The sequence below is a fragment of the Sceloporus occidentalis genome, unplaced genomic scaffold (genome assembly GCF_023333645.1).
Source record: "Sceloporus occidentalis isolate IW3139 unplaced genomic scaffold, rSceOcc1.0.p SCAF_267, whole genome shotgun sequence".
NCBI classification, from domain to species: Eukaryota; Metazoa; Chordata; class Lepidosauria; order Squamata; family Phrynosomatidae; genus Sceloporus; species Sceloporus occidentalis.
This window is the reverse complement of record NW_028317247.1, coordinates 285185-305599: the sequence shown is the minus strand read 5'-3', so window position 1 is coordinate 305599 and position 20415 is coordinate 285185.

Genomic DNA, 20415 nt, shown 5'->3' with positions numbered 1-20415 from the left:
TCTCCTCCACGAGGAAGACTAATGAGAAGCATTTTAAGAACGTCCCCATTGGTAAGTTGCCCCAGCATTTCAGGCCACGCTACGCATGAGTTTCACCAGACCCGCGTGCAGAATACGGAGGGTCCTTGCCCGTTTTCTTCTGTATGCATGCAAGGATATTTTATCCGGCTTATGGCCCCCCATAGTGATGAGCCGGGAACCCGTGGAAACATACTCTGATGACGTTGCTCTTCCGCAGGCCCATAATAGCTCTGTAAAGAACATCGGGGATGGTAAAATTCACAATACAATATCATGAAATATCAATAAGTTTGAAAACCCGTGGATTTTGGTCAATAGTTAGTCGGTAAGAAATTTGCACCGGTCGAGAAGCTGGAAAAAAACACAAACAGGTGAAAAAAAAGAAAGGGAGAGCAGAGAAAGGACAATAAAAGTGTGACTGATTGGTGTGAGCGCTAGCACATGAAAATATGGACAGGTTATAATAAGAACAATGGGTTTTTAACTGACGATATTAAAAAATAAACAATCTAAAATACATTTTTAACAGCGAAATGTGTTTTTTTTTTTTTTAAATAAACGTTGTCAGATTGCAAACAAAACCTGACGCGTTTCGCTACTTCGGCTTTCTTAGAGGCAAATAAAGTGTCCGGTCGGGGGTCACAGACAGCCTTTACCTAAAAGTAAAAATAGAAAAAAAATGTATATTTCTGTGGGGAAAAAGTTCTTAACTGTTGGAATAGTTCTAATGCCTTCACGGTTCCACTTAGACGACGCATTGAGCTCTTTAGTATAACAGGCACGTAAACCTCAGCAGATCTATCAATGAGTTTTTTCCTCTGAACGTTTAACTGCTTATAGGCAACATAGAAATGTTTACGATGCTCCCCGGTTTCTATAGCAACCGCCTATCAAAACCTGCATTTGTGTCACGTGACAATTAAGTTTTCCCGGGGGGGGAAAAAACACTTTGAAGAATTATTTTAATTCTTATTATTATGTTATATACTACTTGTTATGTCCTGCTTACCCATAATGCAAGCGCTGCTGAATATGCTGGCGCTATATAAAACAATAGTAGCTATTTTGAACGTTTAGCCACTTGAGGCTAAAATTTTGCTCCTTAAGCGTGATTTCCCCGGAATCTAGGCTATTGTTCCAGCATAGAGGTTTAAGGAATCCGAGTGCCGAGCTGTCTCGTCTCTTATAGCGTTCTAATGAGCGGCCGTCCCGTATGTCAGCCGTAAAGTATATGGAGTGTTTCCATAACAATGCAAACATTTATTTATTTTTTTTGTTTATCACCAAACATTTAATTTATCCCCATTACACGGCGACGGAATTATTATCTCTCCCGGTGCAGCAAATCCCTGTAATAGAATTCTATTCCGGGAAAATGTATTCGGGTATTATAAGGTTCCGCTTTCTAGTGAGCGCGGCTCAATCAGTGATCTAAAAGGCACTTAAATGCTTTGAACAAGACACATAAAAAGCTTTTTATTGCGAGCGCTTTGCCGTATCTACCAATTTTGACATTGATCTCATTCCATGTAAGGATATTTTGGAAGCAACCCATAGCGTGACGGCGGCTTTTGATCTCCAGCTGGTGATTAAACCGCACGATGGAAGTTTGAAATATTCTCCCCCAAAACTGTGCTCTGATCAACGTGGAAGTGGGTCTCTAAGCCTCGTTTGCATAAAGATCACAATGTTACACCTGTTTAGGTGATAATGTCCCACGAAGCCTCGCCAACGGGGAATGCGTATCATCAGGAGCGTTTTCTGCGCATGGGGGTCCCATTAGACCCTCAACACCAGGGACACTGGCAAAGCTGGAGCAAACAGTAGAAGGTCTGCAGGCCTGGGGGGGGGCAGATTAATGGGGGAGCAAATGGGGGGGGGGCAAATATATAGGGGGTAGGATTTAAAGGGGCCACTGCATACCATGGCTGGAGTGTCCCTTTTAAATAAGTAAAATACTTTAAATGATAAAATAATGTAAATTGGTAAATTTGTAATTAAGTTTCCAATCAGGAATAGATTTTTTTTAAGTTTTTTATAAAATCCACTTTAAAATAGGACTTATATTTTGGGAAAATAACCTATGTGTATGTAATGTATTTGGAGAGGGGGGGGTGATGACTATATGATGTCATATAGATGCTGTTCCTCCTCTTCTTCTGAATTTAATGTTTTTGAACTAAATATAAACACAATTCTTAGTCCGGTTAAACGCCCCAACCTTTCCCAAAATTAATCATGTACAAGTTTGTCTGAATCCTATGTTTTTGCTGGGAACTTTTATTTCCCATGTGAAAGAGAAAAGCAGACACCGATGCGCTGTTGCCTTAGAAATCCCACTTCTTCAACATTACCGTTTGTGATTAACCCATCAGAAGAAAGAATAAAATGACAAATCTGCGCATTTACTTACTATGCTAGAGAGTTCGATTAGTGGAACAGCATCTCAAAGCTTCCAGAACATGCGTTTAAGGAGCAGTAACGTACAATGACACGGCTCTGTAAGTGACATGCCACGGGGTGGTAGATAAGTAGAACGGCTTTCCAGCAGAAGTGGTGGCAGTTAATAAGAGGTAGAGAAACGGTGCAGACTAGATCGGCCAACAAATTCTTTGTTTCCGTGTCTGGATATGAACTGTATCCATCCTTTATTATTCATTATTCTATACCTCCCGGCATTTCAAACGGCCACAGAAGGAGACTTTTGTTTCAAGAGGTGTAGGTGGAGGAAAGCTTAGGGGTAAGGGCTTTATCAAGACTTTTTATGTGACGTTGTAACATTTTATAGCTTTTTATGTGCCTGAGAGCAGCATTCAGGGAAGAAGAATGCATTTTATTCACGCAATTCACTTTTCCTGCTGTTTCTAAACACATGAATGTGATTTTTATTGCTCTAGGACACTGTGATACGCTCATACCCACCAAAGCTCCCGAACAGAGGGACTTCACGTGAGAAGCCCCAGATAGCCTTAATTGAAGGGAGATGGCAAAGTGGGTGGGCAGGCCACGGGCGGGGAGTGGGCAGGCCATGGGCGGGGAGTGGGCAGGCCATGGGCGGGGCAAAAGCCACTCCTTGCCCAGAGAAAGAGAAACTGACCCTGAGACTTTGGGAAGCAAAGCTTCACCTAGAGACTCCGAGTCAAACCCAGGTACACATAACATTTAACCAGAAAGGCAAAGGACTGTGCCTGCGGCAGGTTGAGCTTCATGGGGGTTGTAGTTTGGTGATACCCGGAGATTACTTCTTAAATGCTGGTCTTGGTGCATGTTTAGGGGGCAAGCTTGTTTAACTCCTTCGCGACTAAGCCCGTACACGTACAAGTTCACAACGCATTGTCATTAATGGGCTTATGGACAACCTGTGGCCCTTAAGGGGTTAAAAGATGCAAACTGCTCATGTACGTCATGAAACGAATATAAAATGTAATGACATTACCCTATACAGCCCCACTAATGAAGAATGCATATTAAATTCAATATTTCCCGAATGATTAAGATCTCTTTTAAGATCTCGTATGCTTTTCTTTAACGCTACGTCTGCTGAGCCATTCGATGGATAAATTACCGTCCTACCGCTTTCCTGAAAAGGTTTCGCCGTGGAACTGAAACCCGTTTAGATTTCCAGCCTCATAGGTCTTTATACGCCGCTTCGTACGCTCCCCGCTGTATCTCTGACCACCGTAAACTTCGCGTTTGCTTCCGATTCCGCAGTCTTTTGTGAATGATCATTAAGGACGTAGTAATATTTTCTAATGTATAATTTATCAGCAGACCTCCGAATTAGTGCCTGTGGAGCCCAGTGTTTGATAAGTTTGCGAGGCGGCCGATGAAGTAGTTACTCGCACAAAGATCAAATTACTTTTCTTTTCAGCAAGCCACTTTTCACTCATTTCAATCGGCAAACTTCTCTCCTTCTAAATGGGCACGTTCTTACTCCGATTACTGCAATTATACTGTTTTTATTCTGCCTTTAAGGTCTGCATGAGCCGCGATAGGGCCGTTCAATATCAGTATCAAGAATGGTTCCAAATGCGAGGACGTCGTCGATTTTTCCACCCCTTTGCTGCCAAAAAGGAACGCTTCTTTCTAATATGACTTTAAATAGACACTCCAGGGTCCCAGGGAGCCCCCTAAACAATCACTACATATTAAAGTCCTTTCTGGGAACCTTAGAGAGAAGCTGCAGTTTCCCATCCTCTCCCTGGTCCAGCGCTTTGGCTCCTTAAAGCAGCCAATCAGTGGCAAGAAAGCACTCCCATTGAAATTATCTGGAGCTGATTCTGAGTAGTATTTTACTTATTCACTAAAGAGTGAGTTTGCAGGAAAGTTGCATCTTCAGTTCACCAACTTCACTATGAATTATGCAGGGCCAACCTCCCGTAAGGATGAACAAGCTGACCCTACATAATTCTTAGTTCAGAGGGCAACAATACATATCGCAAATGTATCTATGCATTAGCCACGTCCATAAAGCTCTTCTCTCAAAAGAAGCTCGCTTTAAATTTGAAGCTCTCTTGGGTTGACGCTTTCTACAAAATCACTTGTAAACTCCTGCTTTAGTGAATAAGCCCCTTTGCTAAAAACAAAAACAAAAAAAACAAACCATTTTGCCTGTGCTTGCAGCCCTTGAACACTAGAGGGAGCAGAAGTCTCATGCAGCCCTATACGGTGCATATTGGGAGCATAGCTTACAATGTACGCTATATGGTCAGACATCGGCATAGAGTTCTTTGAGGTTTTTAACCTCTAATGATTTGTCCACATGTAAGAATTCTAGCGGACCTTTCATCTTGGATTCAGAATTATAACTGTTCCACCTGTAATAAATAGGGCTGCACGTCTAAAGACACCCATCAAATTCCCAGCGGAACTTTTTAGAGAGTCCTGTTCATTTTGTAACATTATAAAGTTAAGAAAAAACAACAGCAAATGTTTTCTGTTTGTGAACGAATGGACAAAAGATAAGACATGGTGTTGCAGGTGTGAAAACGGGGAAACAAGATCAAAGTGAATATTATCTGGTTTGCGCTGAAGGTTCTGGTTTATGAAAACAGTAGATCTGTTGACAAAAAAGAGACTCTATAAACACAATAAAATGTTACTGATCCCACGTCACATGAGAACCTTCACAGAAGATACAGTCAAAGCTAATTGTACAAAATTGGAAACGTGTGCTCAGAATATTTACTCTTCTTAGAATAAAGTGTTGGACACAAATACTCCTCTTGATGCAAGGATCTCCGCTTTGGGCTGAATTATTTAAGAAAAAGTCCTGAAAAGAACACAAAAGAATAAAGGAAGTGGGGAATCCCTATAGCACTGAAGCAAATCCAAATGTTTTTCACTTGCTGATGTGGGTTGGGATCTAAGTAGCATTTCCACTAAAAACCCAGGAAGGACACTTACCTCCTGGCCTCCTTCAGACATTACATGATCAGTTAATGAAGTGGATCAAGGCTTTTAGGTTAGCAGAAATGTATTAAACATTCCATATTACAAGATATTAAGAGCCTTCTGGGGGAAAAAAATGAATTTTTCTACTATAAATACAAAATCATCGGAAACAATGATCTCTTTTGGACTTTAAAGCAACAATCATCTCTTTAATGTATACATTCTCATGTTAACGGGACCGTTTAGTGTTTGGGATTAAACCGCTAAGGTGAACCGCGTCGGGCGCTGGTCGCTCTTCGCTTTTTATGATTTTGCGAAGTTCAATAAATATTGAAACTTTGACGTACATTGAACTCATGTGGATATGATTCTTTAACGTCAGTCCGCTTCTCATCCGCTTGTTCCTGTTTTGTTTAGCTTATGACGGCGGGGATATTTGTCTCGGCAGCACCCAACTCTCTGGTTTTGCTGCAAGTCTGCTGGGGTAAACTATTGGGCGAGATGCGTGACCCGTTGGGACTAATTTCTATTACTGTCCCAGATAGCCCCACTAAAGAAGAATGCATACTAAAGTACTCTGTGAATGAATTCTTCAAAAAACGGAGAGAGAGAGAAAAATACAACAGCCGGCGTGGAAGCTGCAGCTTCCCTTCCTCTTAGTGGTATGATGATTCTTCCCACTGATTGGCTGCGTGGAGCCCCCATTAAAATCAACAAGCCCTGCGTGTAGGTGAGTATATCGCATGCAAGGAGATATGTTTAGGAGGGGCAGGTGCATATGGGGGGGGGGATTCAGAATCCCCAAATCCCAACATGTATTTGCAAATAGGGGCGCCAGGAACAAGGGACCGCGCAGCTATCGTACACAAGCAGCCTTTTTAATGTTTCATTTGTTGCCTGTAAAAACTGTAAATCAGCTTCTAGTTGATGCACTGCACGCTGTTTGGCAGACCATGTAGAATCAGCAAATCGATGGTAGGTATACTTTTAATTTCTCTCTGTAACACTATGTCACTTTGCCCAAATGGTCTTGATCTATATTAAAGGGTCCCTGGCAGCAAATGAGTTAATCTGAGAGATTAATTTAATGAAAGCTGTTCTTAAAAGCATTATCAACTTGGAATGCTTTCACCGTGGTGCCCGGTAAAGTAAATAATTCTCCACAGTTTATCTTAATAAATGAAATTAAAATCCTCCATTGTTTTGCCACCTGCTTCATACCGAGGGCTGTATAGATCCACTTTTGCATTGTGTGATTAACCGTGCAGTTTCCCTTATTAGCCTAAGTACTGGAATACCATATGCCTTAAAAAAAACCAAAACACATTACTGAATAAAGTTAAAAAGAATCATCAGGTTCCTGAATACTAAAAGCACTTTATGTAGTGGTTAAAACGCTTTTAATATGTGAGTCAGATCACCTGTGGCTAAAGCACAGTATATAAGCAAAATGCTCAATTTAGCCTTTTTCGCTAGTCGTAATTATTGCCATAGAACTGCAAGCGGAGGTTAGCATCCAGTAATATATTTACGATTACTCATGGCAACATGAAGCTGTGTATATTATAAGATCCCAGGATGTTAAAAGAGCTTTTTCCGTTCTAGAACACATAGTTTGCAAGGTGAATGTAGACAAATAAAAGAAATCTAGGATCACAAATCCAGATTCAGGTTTAAATTCAGTGTTGCCTTTGTTTGTCCTATTGAGCCCTGCAATCCAGGTGTCGTTTCACTCAAAAACACTCCATTTGTGTACCTGGTACCATTCAGCTATAAAATATAAATTGGCGAGCCAGCCTGTGCTCAAGCCTAACTGCTGACTTGGCTCAAGGTGAGTGCAAGCGATTGCTATGCTGGCTCAATCGCCGCCATGTTCCTTGTGTATATTGCTAGAAGTGTCCACAAGGAATTTCCTTATGCCACAGGGAAATATGACCCATGCGCAACTTGGCTAGACAAATCTAGGGTCTGGTTAGGTTCTGGCTCGAGTCACACAGCCTGCCGACTTGTACTCCTGAAATAAGTAGGGCAACGGCACTTGGCATCCAAGAATGCACTCCCAAGGCAGTCCACGCTTGCAAATGGGCTCGGCGGTATTTTAGGCTTTTCTGGTCTAGAAGTACGATGTGAGTATGATTTGCCGTCAAATTCTATGTTTCTAGGAATCCAGAATCCAGCTCCAGGTGGAAAGTGATTTTGAAATTTTACGCTTCCAAGGAGGGCTAAGCAAGGTTCGATTCATTATTGCATTCATATAAATGGTGTTGATCTTGGAATGATGACTCAATCTATGTAGGGAAAACTAATAATGCTTTTGGTGGTCTTTGTCTGGCGCTTCTTAATTGTTGGACACCCCCTATTCAGAAGAAATGGCCGAATACCTACCAACAGATGCAGAAAATATATTCATAGCTAATGGAAATCGTACTCATTTCATGGGGTGCTGGGCACAAAATTTATTTTTTTGCACAGGGCACCAATTAGTCTGAAGCTGGCCCCCGGAGCTTATAAAATAATCACAAGTACGGAATATGTTTCCTTTAATTGATAAACAGTCCCTTTTCTTAAATTTAATAACCATTTGGCAGAGTCTATTTTAAAGTAACAATCTGATAACATTCTGTGAACTTTTCACTCAATTCTTCTTAAAACTCTTTAACGTTTGATAGAACTTTGAGTTCAATATGCTGCAATTGGAATCTAGCTTTCTCTCTGCCAACTGGCAGAAGACTTTAATATCACAGCTGTTTCCAGAGAGAAAGAGACATCTTTTTTACTTATATTTTTAAAATAGAATATTACGTTGGAGTTTTGCTGAACTAAAGTTTCCAACTGTGATGGTTACAGACCAGACACATTGTAGGTGAAGATTCAGCAAAGACGACCCGATGTTGCAAGCTGATCCTGTAGGTTGCTCTTTAATGTGCAGAACATGACTACATAGCGGCAAAGGGGGTACATAGGTCGTTAAATGGAAAAACTGAAATTTCTTAATCCGCAGCTAACAAAAAAACATGACTTATAAGAAATGCTTGCACCTTAACAAATAAATACATATAAAATATATATAGATATGTGTGTTTTATATAAAATGTGGTAGTATGGCAGGGTTGACACTTGGGGTTAAGGGAATAAGATGAGAGGTGGTGTGGAGGTTATTCTGCCGCCTTGAGACTGTCAATGATGGAGACTTTAAGCAACCTGTGACAGTCCTGGACGGTGATTTGGTTCCTACCCAGGATCAAGTGGTTCCCAGCAAACCACAAAGCATCCTTAACACAACACAATATCCGCAATACTTCTTCAATGGTACCTTCTGGGTGAGTTCTTGGAAAAAAGTCCATATAGAACAGGAGGAGAGGTCAACAGTCAGAAGGTTCCAGGTGCAATTTACCCGACAGAATTATTTTTCACCTGTAGGGTGTAAAGTGTATGATGCACCAAAAAGAAGGGTGGAATGACTGACATGGCTGGTGGGAGATAAGGTTGCCCTGAGATAGCCACACTGATCTCTTCAGTCTAGCAGGATTCTTAGAATCAAATATTTAATGTAAACACTAGCGCAATCCATACTTATGATGGAATTTGTAATGGTCACAAAAACAATTTGATACTGGTGTTATGTCATTACCAACAATGATATTTCAAAAATTAAGATTTAAGCTTTTCCATTTATCTAAATTTACCTGTACCATCAACCTTTCTAAGGGCCATCATTGGACCGCTGATCTAAAACTGTAGTATCAAAATGTTTTTTACTATCTACTAGACTTGTGCATTCTGAAAAAGAGTCTAGACCACCCCCAACGCATCAGAAGATTGGAACATAGGGGAAAGGACGTCACCACCATATTGCCCTGAGTTTTTGACATGTCTGCAACATTATGGAGAGAAGATGCGATCGGGATCGTCTGCACGTTTACACTGAAGAAGGCCATTGTCCTGAGAACGTGATTCGCTCGCATGGGGACTCTGATTAATTACAGCAATCTATCTTTAACTTTAATTCTTTTAGTATATTTCTGGAAAAAAATAGTTGGCTCATTGCATAGATAGGGTCACCTTTGCCTGCAAATATCTAGAGGCATTCCCCATAGATGGAACGTCTAGTAATCACACCTGGTCAACCTTTGGGGCCTTACATTAAAGACGGTACTATCCTATGTATGGATCCTGATACATCGGAACGTCCAGAATGAAAGCCGCCTTCGGGTCCAGATGACCAGTAATGGTTATTTGTCGGTGGAGGTCATCTCATTCTTGGCGTCTTTCAGGTGCTCGTGTTCCATAATGTAAAAACGAGTAGATGTTCTACATCAAAGTATGCTTCCAGGAATGCATAACTGACCAACGATTAGACTTTGTAGGCTAAATGATAAGGAGCCATACAGACCCTATAGATAATACGTTAACCTTATGCTAACATGTATAGAATGTCTGAAATATATCCACGCAAGCATGCCTACAGAGAACACCGGTGACTACAAGTTTAATGTACGAGAAGCTGCCACATACATTAATATGCCATTAGACAAAACATTACATTACAGATACCACTAATGTTATTTTTTTTTACATTAGAACGTGAAAAAAGAAAATGCTAGAGAAATATTTTGAAAGTCAATTAAAATTTTGTGTACGTTTTCAGTTTTTAATGATAAATTAAGTTACTAATTTTGTCCGTGCTCTTTGTAGACACTGCAGGTTTAATTGCTAATTGTTAACTGCAAATGAATACATTTGCATATTAATTAGCTCCCAATTTACATTTTTAATTTGCTTCCTTCAAAAGGTGCAGGATAAAAGGTCGCGTTATTTTAAATAATTTATACTTTATTGCATGAAATGCACTAATATGAAATGTTCCTCTAATTTTAACCCCTTTTTCACGGAGGCAGAGCAGAGATCCATTTGAGCCACTGGCGAAACATGGCTCGCTTTTAAACCAGGGACGACGGCAATAGATTCTCAGATTCGGTGCTGTGATTTTACACACGATGAGAAATTTGCCTACTCACAAACATTTATCGAGATCGTTACGTTTTCCTTTAACCTCAAATATAAATTATAACCAGAACAAAGGGAACTGTTGCGGGAGAATTTCCGAGCGCAAATGCGGATGAAATCTGACGGTTTCCGCACCCTGACATCGTTATGGCGTAAACAGTGTCGGGAGCATGGCTACTGAAGCATGATTGTTTCCATGGGTGCCACTTTATGCCAAATTTTTGAGGGTTTCGGCCATGTCTGCCCTTTACGGGGGGGGGGGGGGGGAATTAAGAGGACTATAGCACCAATAGTTATAATGGTTTCTTATACTTGTGTAGGGATGCAATTTACACACAAGAAGCATAAACTGAGATTCTATCTTCTAATTCCCTTATCTCCTGGTCACATTATCCCTTGGATTATTGAATTTGAGGATTGTTTAAGGTGAGGGTTGGAGAGTGACAAACTAATCTGTTCACATTTAAATTTTATAATGTCATATAATGTCATTTAATCATCCTGACTCAGTAGACTCGTTGTACGTTCGTCTCGCAGAGAGGATTATTTTGATCAAAATTATAACCCAGAGGAGAATGTTATCACTAATGACGGAGAGACTTTAGATCGAGTTTAAATCATGCTTTGAAACCAGGAACCTGTTAAAAGGATGCTCCGATAATCATATGCGCTTTAATGAGTATGATAGCTGAGAGGTCCCTTTAAATTATCAAGGTGTCCCGTTGAAAACGTATGGGGGGGGGGGATTCTGCAGAAAATAGCTATGATAGGACTATGATCCACACACAATAATAAAACACACACTCTATAACACCATATCATACCAGACACACACTTGCTAACATATACTCACAAACATAAACACCTTACAGTAACACACACACACACATGCTAATACAACACACATACAAGACACTCATAGGCATGCTAACGCCATCCACCAAAACACACATGTAGATATACACAGTGATACAAATGCCATAGAGTAACATTCGTCTTGCAAAAAACCCCTGGTACCCAGGAATTCTTCCTCCAGTTTACCTGTACAGGTATACAATTTCACTGGTGCTTTGCCTATTTTACCCAGTGCTGAACTTTACCTGCCTACACCTGAGCCTCCTCACTGTTGGCATCATCTAGTCCCTGTCCTTGGGCTCAACCCCTTGTTAGGTGTTGCAGGGCTGAAGAACTTCTGAGGTGTGTGCTATCAGGAGACGGCGGACGTGACAACACCTACACATCCAGCATCGTACTTACCCAAAGCAACATTTATACTAACATTCCTACATGCATATACTAACATACACAAACAATAACACATTTATACAGACTAAGGCCCCACACACACTAACATTTACACATACAGCAACATACTTTCACACACTTACACACACACACACACACACACACACCTAACCTTTGTTGGCTCAGGAGGGGGTAGACCGGTGCCAGCTCTTGTGCTCCCTCAGGTCTCACCCACACTGGTGTGCTGTATAATGTGGCTGGTTAGACATTCAAGAATTCATCCAGGTCAGGAGCCTTGGGCAACCATACAACAAAGTAGCTTCTCGTTTTAGTTCCTTGAGGTACCGCATGGCACGTATAGGGCACACGTGGAAATAAACTTGCAGCATCTCAACTGTGCCTGAAGCTCAGAAGAAGAACATCATAAAAAGGTCACCATGTTAATGTAGACATCAGAAGGGCATACATGTATCTAACAAAAGAGACCAGTCCTGTTTGCAGGTTTAGGAGCACAACCTTGGGTTAGGTCAACCAGCTGGAGTATACTGTCAGTGGTTCTTATTATTGTAGAGGTCCGAGTAATTCAAAATAGAGTAAGGATCGGGAATCTGGACAGTTTTCTTATAGCATATTCAAGGATATAAATTGATAATGTTTTTTGCAATAATTATTTTTTTTTTATTATTTTTACAATTCTTGCTTCACGGGGAACCATATAACGCTCGGTTGAATTAAAATACCAAAACAAATCTAGGAGTTGAGACAGTACAAAGCTCACTCATACTTTAATTAATTTTATTGTAATAACTAATTAATTAAAAAGCACTACTGGAACACTTTCAAAATCTGTAGATTTATAATTAACTACTTGTATGACAGATAATGCCAACGGGAGATAAATAACGGGAGAAAAAATGTCGAAAAATTGAAATTGTGCAACCTTCTATTCTTAAAGTTGCAGTTCCACTTAGACAAAACATTAATCGTGCCCTCTACCATGTTAAGCAAATAAACCTTAGCGGATCTGTCAACCACAGGCACAAGTTTTTCTTCAATTTCTGTAGCAGAAACCTATTGCTGCCCGCCTTTGTGTCACATGCCAATTAAGCATTCCCGGAAAGAATATGAATTAGGCTGAATTTGACATGATTAAATCATTTTGTTCTGGGAAGTGTTTGGGCAGTAGTAGCAAGTTTGTTTCTAATGCTGCATCTAGTTATAAAAGAGATAAATTCAGCAGAATATTTGGAATAATGTCTTTAATACCCCGGTAATGGTCATATTATTACACTTTGGAGTTGTCTTCTCTTCTGTTTGTCTTATCGGTAAGTATTAAGAATTGAATTGCAGTGTTCGTGGCCATCCATGGTCAGAGTCTACAAGAAGAACTTGTCTCTTTCCCTACCAAACTCCAGAAATTGCCCAAAAGCCATGGAGATCATAACTTGAAGACATTTGGTCAGCTTAAAAGATGATAGCACAATAAATATTAAGTATGGGCTACAACTGCTACAAAAAGCCACAATGAAAGGGAGCACTTATTTTATTACAATTTAGGAGACCTATTCTTTTTATTAAAATGACTTTATTTCACTACCTGCAGCAATCGGAAAACCTCTGCGTTAATGCCGGATCGCTGGCACCGAATGAGTTACCGCGCCCACATGGAGGTGAAGAAGTGTGGGGGAACAGAATACTTCATTTGAGAGTTTCTATAAAAAAAAAAAAAAAATAATTCGGGATCTGAGCTTCTGTGCAAATGGTCTGACAATGCACTTCATGCCAAATTAAAAATATCCACACCTGCCTCTACCCAGGAATATACAGCAATTAAACAATACAGTTTATCTCAGTGGGTTTTCTTGCACAACGCTCTTCAAAAAGCAGAGTATCTCATATTTCGTGATCGCTCCCAAATGCTTCCTCTTGCATTCTGAGTTGCATTAGACAATATTGTTTTATTTTAAGCTCAGCTCGGTGAAACAAACTACCTTACGCATTTTGTTTTAATTATTTTTTTATTAAAGAACGGGGGGGATGCTCTTTCATGCTCACTATATTGACTTTATATATATATATATATATATATATATATATATATATATAGTCTGTGTTTAAGACAATGCCTCTCTATAACAAACAATGACTTAAAATGAATTCCAAAATGTCTCTGCATCTCTCTCCATGTCTAATGAGTAGATTAGAGACCAATAATAATTAATAAATACCGGGTCACCTCATTAGTGCAAAGATTTGGTCTTCATGCCTGCTTGTGACTGATGTCTACACCTCCAGGGCAGGTTGAATCCCCACCTATGCATTTGCCCCTTTCCATGCCCCTCAGATTCAAGGCTGGCAAGCGATGTGTTTGACCAAAACTGTACTCACAATCTACTCTTCGCCAGCCATCCAGTGTTGGGTCAGATGAGTGTTCTACAGGGTTTAATGAGACCCCAAACGCACAGAAAGTGCTCTTATTCATTTCTATGGGAACACTTTCCTGCCACTGATAATCTGCTTCTGTGTGTGTGTGTGGTACACTAAACTGTTCCTTTGATCTTTAGGTAGGCGATGTGGTGTTTCTTTCTACAACTGGCTCAAGCTACTTGGCCTTTTCCCACTCCCTTTGTTTTTTAGGGAGCTTTCCTCCTTGGCTAGACCTTCCCCCTTAGCCTAGACCTTCCCCCTTAGCCTAGATCTTCCCCCTTAGCCTAGACCTTCCCCCTTAGCCTAGACCTTCCCCCTTAGCCTAGACCTTCCCCCTTAGCCTAGACCTTTCCCCTTAGCCTAGACCTTCCCCCCCTTAGCCTAGACCTTCCCCCCCTTAGCCTAGACCTTCCCCCTCTTAGCCTAGACCTTCCCCCCCTTAGCCTAGACCTTCCCCCCCTTAGCCTAGACCTTCCCCCCTTAGCCTAGACCTTTCCCCCTTAGCCTAGACCTTCCTCCCTGACTTGACTCCTCCACCTCACACCACATACAAGTAACAGAAAATAAATCTGGGTTATCTGCCTTTGTTGCCATGAGTAAGACACGTTATTAGTAATTCTAATCAAAGCTTTTACAAAATAAATTTCGGCTCCAATAAACGTCTCCTTATATTGAACCCAAACACTATCTTACGGAGATATAAAACACTGGAGTTCTGCATTTTCCTGCTGTGCAGCTGATGAGAAGGCGCATCTTTATAATAACGCAGTTATTTTCTTTTGATTATAATAATCTAATCATAATTGGCTGAAAAGGTAAGGTAATTTTCAGGTAATAAGAAATTGTTTTTACCCCCGCCCTCCAAAGCTGAGAGCTGAGGGGTGTAGTGTGCCACTTTAATGGTCATTCAAAGAGCTCTGTGCTGCTAATATGTTGGTTTTCAATACATTCACAGGATGAAAGGAAGAGCCACCCACGTATAGACGGGGGGGGGGGCTTCATTTATAGGGTGTTTTTGCAGTACACCTGGACTTCATTAACTAAGCTTTTTTAAGACTGCCACATACTAACAGTCCTGAAGCGCATTGGTGTGTATCCATGCGTGAGAGCAGCAAATACGCTCTGCTTCTGCCTTTGTTACGCTGACAGCTACGAGAGGCTACAGTATGTCTGGCAACATTTTAACTACCGCCGAAATAACTCACTGATCCCCAATAAGGCAGCAGAATGCAAAGTGTCAGAATACCCTTCAACCGTGGAATCCCTCCTAAGAAAGTTGGGATTCTCAGACATGGCTAGTTTAACACCTTTTGTGAAGCTGGTTACCACTCTAACCACTTTTGCTCTTCTCTATGGTAAATTAAGTAAGGACATTGGAAAAAACATTTCCTTGGAAATATGGCATGCAAAGAAGAGCAGACCACTATAAAATACCCTTTATAGCCCTTTTTTAGGCCAAGACCCAGTCACCCAATGAACCTTTTCCCCAGGTGGTGTATTGCCTGTCCAGACCTAAACGTGGTATAGATACAGGTCTCTTGAGTCACGGTTGGCCTACAACATCTGGGAGCCCATTTAGATACAAGTAGATTGAAGGACAATTCATACATAACATTCTAGGTAAATTGTGTTAATAGTGGAAAAAACAGGTGCTTTTGTAACTCATCAATCTTATTCCTACTATGGAAAATGTGCCTTGTTATGTAGCAGAGGGACAGGATCCACCGATCGAAAGAAACACATTCACCCATTGCTTTATTTTTTCACCGGGAATAGGAACCCCACTTTATCTCTAAGTTTCCCCCGTACTGTGAAAAAAACCTCAAAAAAGTGAGATAGTTTTTCTTTATTTTTCTACATTTGACTATGGATAACATATAATTTTCAGCGAATGGAGGAGGACCCTGCAACACATCCATATTCATTTGGCATCCGTAGAGGAGCGGGATGCTCCTGTTTAGTGGAAAACAGCTTTGTCTCAGTAGATTTCTAGCTAGAAGTTGGCACTTCATCAGGACATTTAATACCTAATTAATTACTTTGCCTTATATATACGAGCCAAAAAAGTGACCGTGCATGTCATTAAGTATAATGAATCGAAAAAAAACAATTAAGACATTTAAAGCAGTATAGAATATGATGCTGAAAATTACATTAACCGTAATGATCCGTTCCTCCGGTGAAATATTCTCTAGAAATCAATGTACGAGAATTAAGCTATCTTGAAATTGTATAATGGAAAAAGTTATTTGAAAGATCACCAATGTACATATTTAATGTTATTCTGGATTAAACTAATGAGGTTAATTAATGGGAATAAGTTTGAAAAAAAAATAGACATTAGTTAAAGAAATAAAGAAAATGAGAAGTATAACGTCTCAGAAAATGGTAATGATCTGACTGTAACCTTAATCTGTTTTATTAAAGGAAATTTTCATTTACTAATGTTTATATCATTTTTATGTTGAAAGAAGCCAGTGAAGAACACATTTTTCGTTGGCAACATTCATTGGTTTGTAGTGGTCAAAAGTGGCCAAAGTATGTTAACGTTGTCCTGCGTTGTTACATATATATATATACTATAATAAACTAACTCATTTAAAATGTAAATGAAGAATACATATAGCAGGTAGAGCCATGCAAAAAATTAAATGTTTTGTCCCATCGGAACACACTACCTGTGTAGTATAGAAACATTGTATCCAACATGCTGACATCAAGACATGTGTAGGCATGCATTTTTTTTACCAGAGAAGTTTCCATTGGGCATTTTCCGCTATTATCAGAATATAGACACTAACCATGCCAAGCACCTGTGGATAAGCCCTCAAAAAAAATGGCGGCCTATTCACTAACGGGGGAGTTGGCAGAAGAGTTTGAGTCATGCTTCGCTATCCAGTATGAAGGTCCAACGCTAGTAGATTTCTCCAGCAAGAAGGGTTGAGCTGTCCCAGTATAATGCAGAATTTCATGCATGTGTGGAGACTTTGAAAACACTTACTGACTTAACTATGCTTCATACGGGGCCACCCAAGCAGTCCTTGCAGGAGACGCTCACTGGGGTCAGCTCTTTATAATGAATAGTGAAGTGATGGAGTCAAAACCCAAACTCTCATACAAACTCTTCTGTCAACTTTTCCTTTAGTGAATTAACCCAAATGACCTTCCAGCCCATCTGTGGTTCATGCTCTTCCCTTCCCGAGCTCAATGTACGCCAGCTCACCCAGCTCAAAGTCTAAAGCACTCAGTTTAAAAAGGTTGTCTCCACAGCCTTAGGAACAGAAGCTGTGCACAATTTCTGAGGCTGATTAGAAATGTCAGATATGCTCATTATAAAAAAGAAAAAAAAAAAACTGTCCAAGCACATATACTATTGCTGCGAAGTGTCTTTGAACTTATTATATGACTGCCCTATATGCAAATCGATTCTAAGACATCTGTCTTATACACGGATACATTCCCATCCCTCTCTTTGAGTATCCAGGCAGGTTAGATATCCTGAACTTTTTTCTGATTTCGTTCTACAAAAGCCAAAAATACGCAGAAAAATAAAATCCCTTTCCCAAAAAAGAATCAATAATTGATAATAAAGAAGGATTCTAAATACCACCCCAAGTGGCTTCCGTGTTTTTGAATGTAGATTGTATAATAATCTTTTTGGTCTTTCCTTTTAAGTAAAAGAAACTTTATCTCGGCAAAGTCTCTTCTTCCTAATTCTGCAAAACGAGTTTATTTCGGAACACTCATAGGTGTGAAACGCTTTTAGTAACACGAGAAAATCAATCAGATGCTTACTGTTATCGCAAACAGCACCCCTGCTTGTATAAACGCCAAAATAACAGGTGCCTTTGGTGTACCCGAGGACGGCGTATTTCTGCTAAACATACTCTAGCCATGACTAACAGACTGTCTAACCACCCCCTATTTACCAAGGAAATTAGCTCATAACCACTCAGACATCACAGCTTTCGATACACTCTGTACTTTTCACAGACCAACAATAATGTAGCGTTCTGTTTTAGTAGATGTAAACGTGTTTGTTTTTGCTTACCTTTCGGTAACAGTAAAAATCCGTTGGCCGGGAATATCTAGAATCATTTGGCCATAAACATTCTTGCTCTGAATACTGCAGAGAACCTATGGCATGTTAAAGGGTTGCTACTGAAAGTGTCTTTATGTCTTCCAATTTTCGTAGCCCAAAAACCCAAGAACACAGGTATCGGCGAAATCCTAGAAAACCGTCGTTGAAGCACCCGTGTTGCTTCACATTGTTTACTTTATCAGCATCACTGCTTAAAACCCCCCACAGATCTTGTGTGTGACCAGTGGCGTTTTAACCTTCAACTTTCCCCTAGGCCTAGCCCAGGGCCACCTGTCGCCCTATCTGTGCCATCGAAAACTAGAGGACTGTGCTGGCTGAACACGGCCCTTCATAGTGTTAATGGGCCAGTTCGAGAGATCAGTGATTGAGTTGTAGTAGTTAGCGCCAGTAGAGTGATCACACTTCTTGTTATGCGGTAGAGGGGCTTCCATCCTCCTGGACCTGCTGCCCTAGGCCCTGGCCTTGTTGGCATGGGCCATTGTACACCATTGTGTATGACTGAATTTACTACAGGGAAGCCATCCAACCTTCTTCCTTTCTCTTTGAGGACCTCTTGGAAGTTGTGTCCAGAAGCACAAGCTTTGTGTGTGCGTGATTATATAAATGTCCTGATATTTGTATTAAGGCGTTTGAATGTCATCATAAATTCAAAAGAAGCCAAAGTTATCTTTAGGTATCACGATACCTTAAGTTATGAAGAAACATGGTTTGAAGAGGGCAGTAGGAAACTAGGCTGAGTCTGCTTTAATGTAACAAAAGACCATGTCTAGACTGGGTCATGAGATAAGCGTGAGCCATTGTAAGTCAGTGGTTGGCTGTACGACTTTGGCTCATCCTGCCAATCCAATTTAAAGTCTTACCGTGCTTTAAAAGCAACAAAAGGGAATCTTATAAATGCATTTTTCTACAATCTAACCCTCAACATGATGCCTACTAAATATTTTATAGTTATAAAAATAACATGTCCCTCCAGACAGAGGAAAATAGTGAAGATTGGGGGCACTTACTGGTTAATAATGTGAAAGAAGAACCAACATGTCACTCTAAATTTTGTTGACTTCTGCTCTTGGACCTCTTCCACACAGGGACAGTAATTTGTTACCAAGGAAACTAAGTAGAATAATTTACAATACAAATATGTTTGCTATTGGCAGGGAGAATGCTGAACGTTGAAGGACGGCTAAGATTCATTGAATAGTTCAAATCATTATATGCTTGGGTGGAGAAAATGGACAGTGTTATTCTGTGTGATGAGTGTCATATTGCATTTTGTGATCATTAGTCTTAGGGTTTTAGACCAATTTCAGATTGGGTATGCGGTTTCTCACACCGTATGGACATAACAACTTACCTTCTACATTTATTTAATAAAATGTGAGCATCTCAGTTCATGGATAGCCACCAGTATTGCTCACGATGGACCTTTACCATGGTCTATGGTGGACAATTTAATGATGTTCTATGTACCTTCACAAACTTTGCCGCGGACACTGGTGTCCTTGTACAGACACTTTGCCTATAAGTGTTGGATTATTTTGTCACTGATTACATACAGGTAGCTTAATTCAGAATGTATTTACCTTTCTTAAGTCTTGGTTTCCATGGGTTCCTAGTAGAATTATTTGGTTGCTCCTAAACTAGAATCTTTGTGATGGATGATTTAGAGATAAATATTAGAGGAGCTTTAAGGTCAGCTCAGGTATCAAGTTCCCAGATATGTAATTGATAAATGAGTTTTTGGTTTATTTTAATTATTTAATCCTCTATGTAAAACTTAAGGGGTGTGGAACGGTCTCCGAGCAGAAATAGTAGAGGCTAATACAGTGAAGGAATTCAAACACGCATGGGATAGGTCTATGGCTCCTGGGTCTAAGGCGAGACCAACAACTGGTTAACTTCTGCGTTACATCAAACAGATTCTATGATAACAGATGGGGTTTAGTTTACAACTCAATGTCCAGATATAAAAAGAAGAACCATGGTAAACTGCCATTGCTATTTTTCCGAAATAAGTACTTGACCTTTTATACACCTACTATGAGCAGCAGGGGTTTGATATCAATGGATACTTTCATTGAGTCAGTGAAATAAATTTGCTACATTTATAATTAACAAAAAAAAAAAATATCGGGACATAGAATGGCACGTAACCAAAAAAAAAACCCTCAAAAAACCAAAACAGAAGGATTTATAAGTCCTGATATTTCCCTATCGTGAAA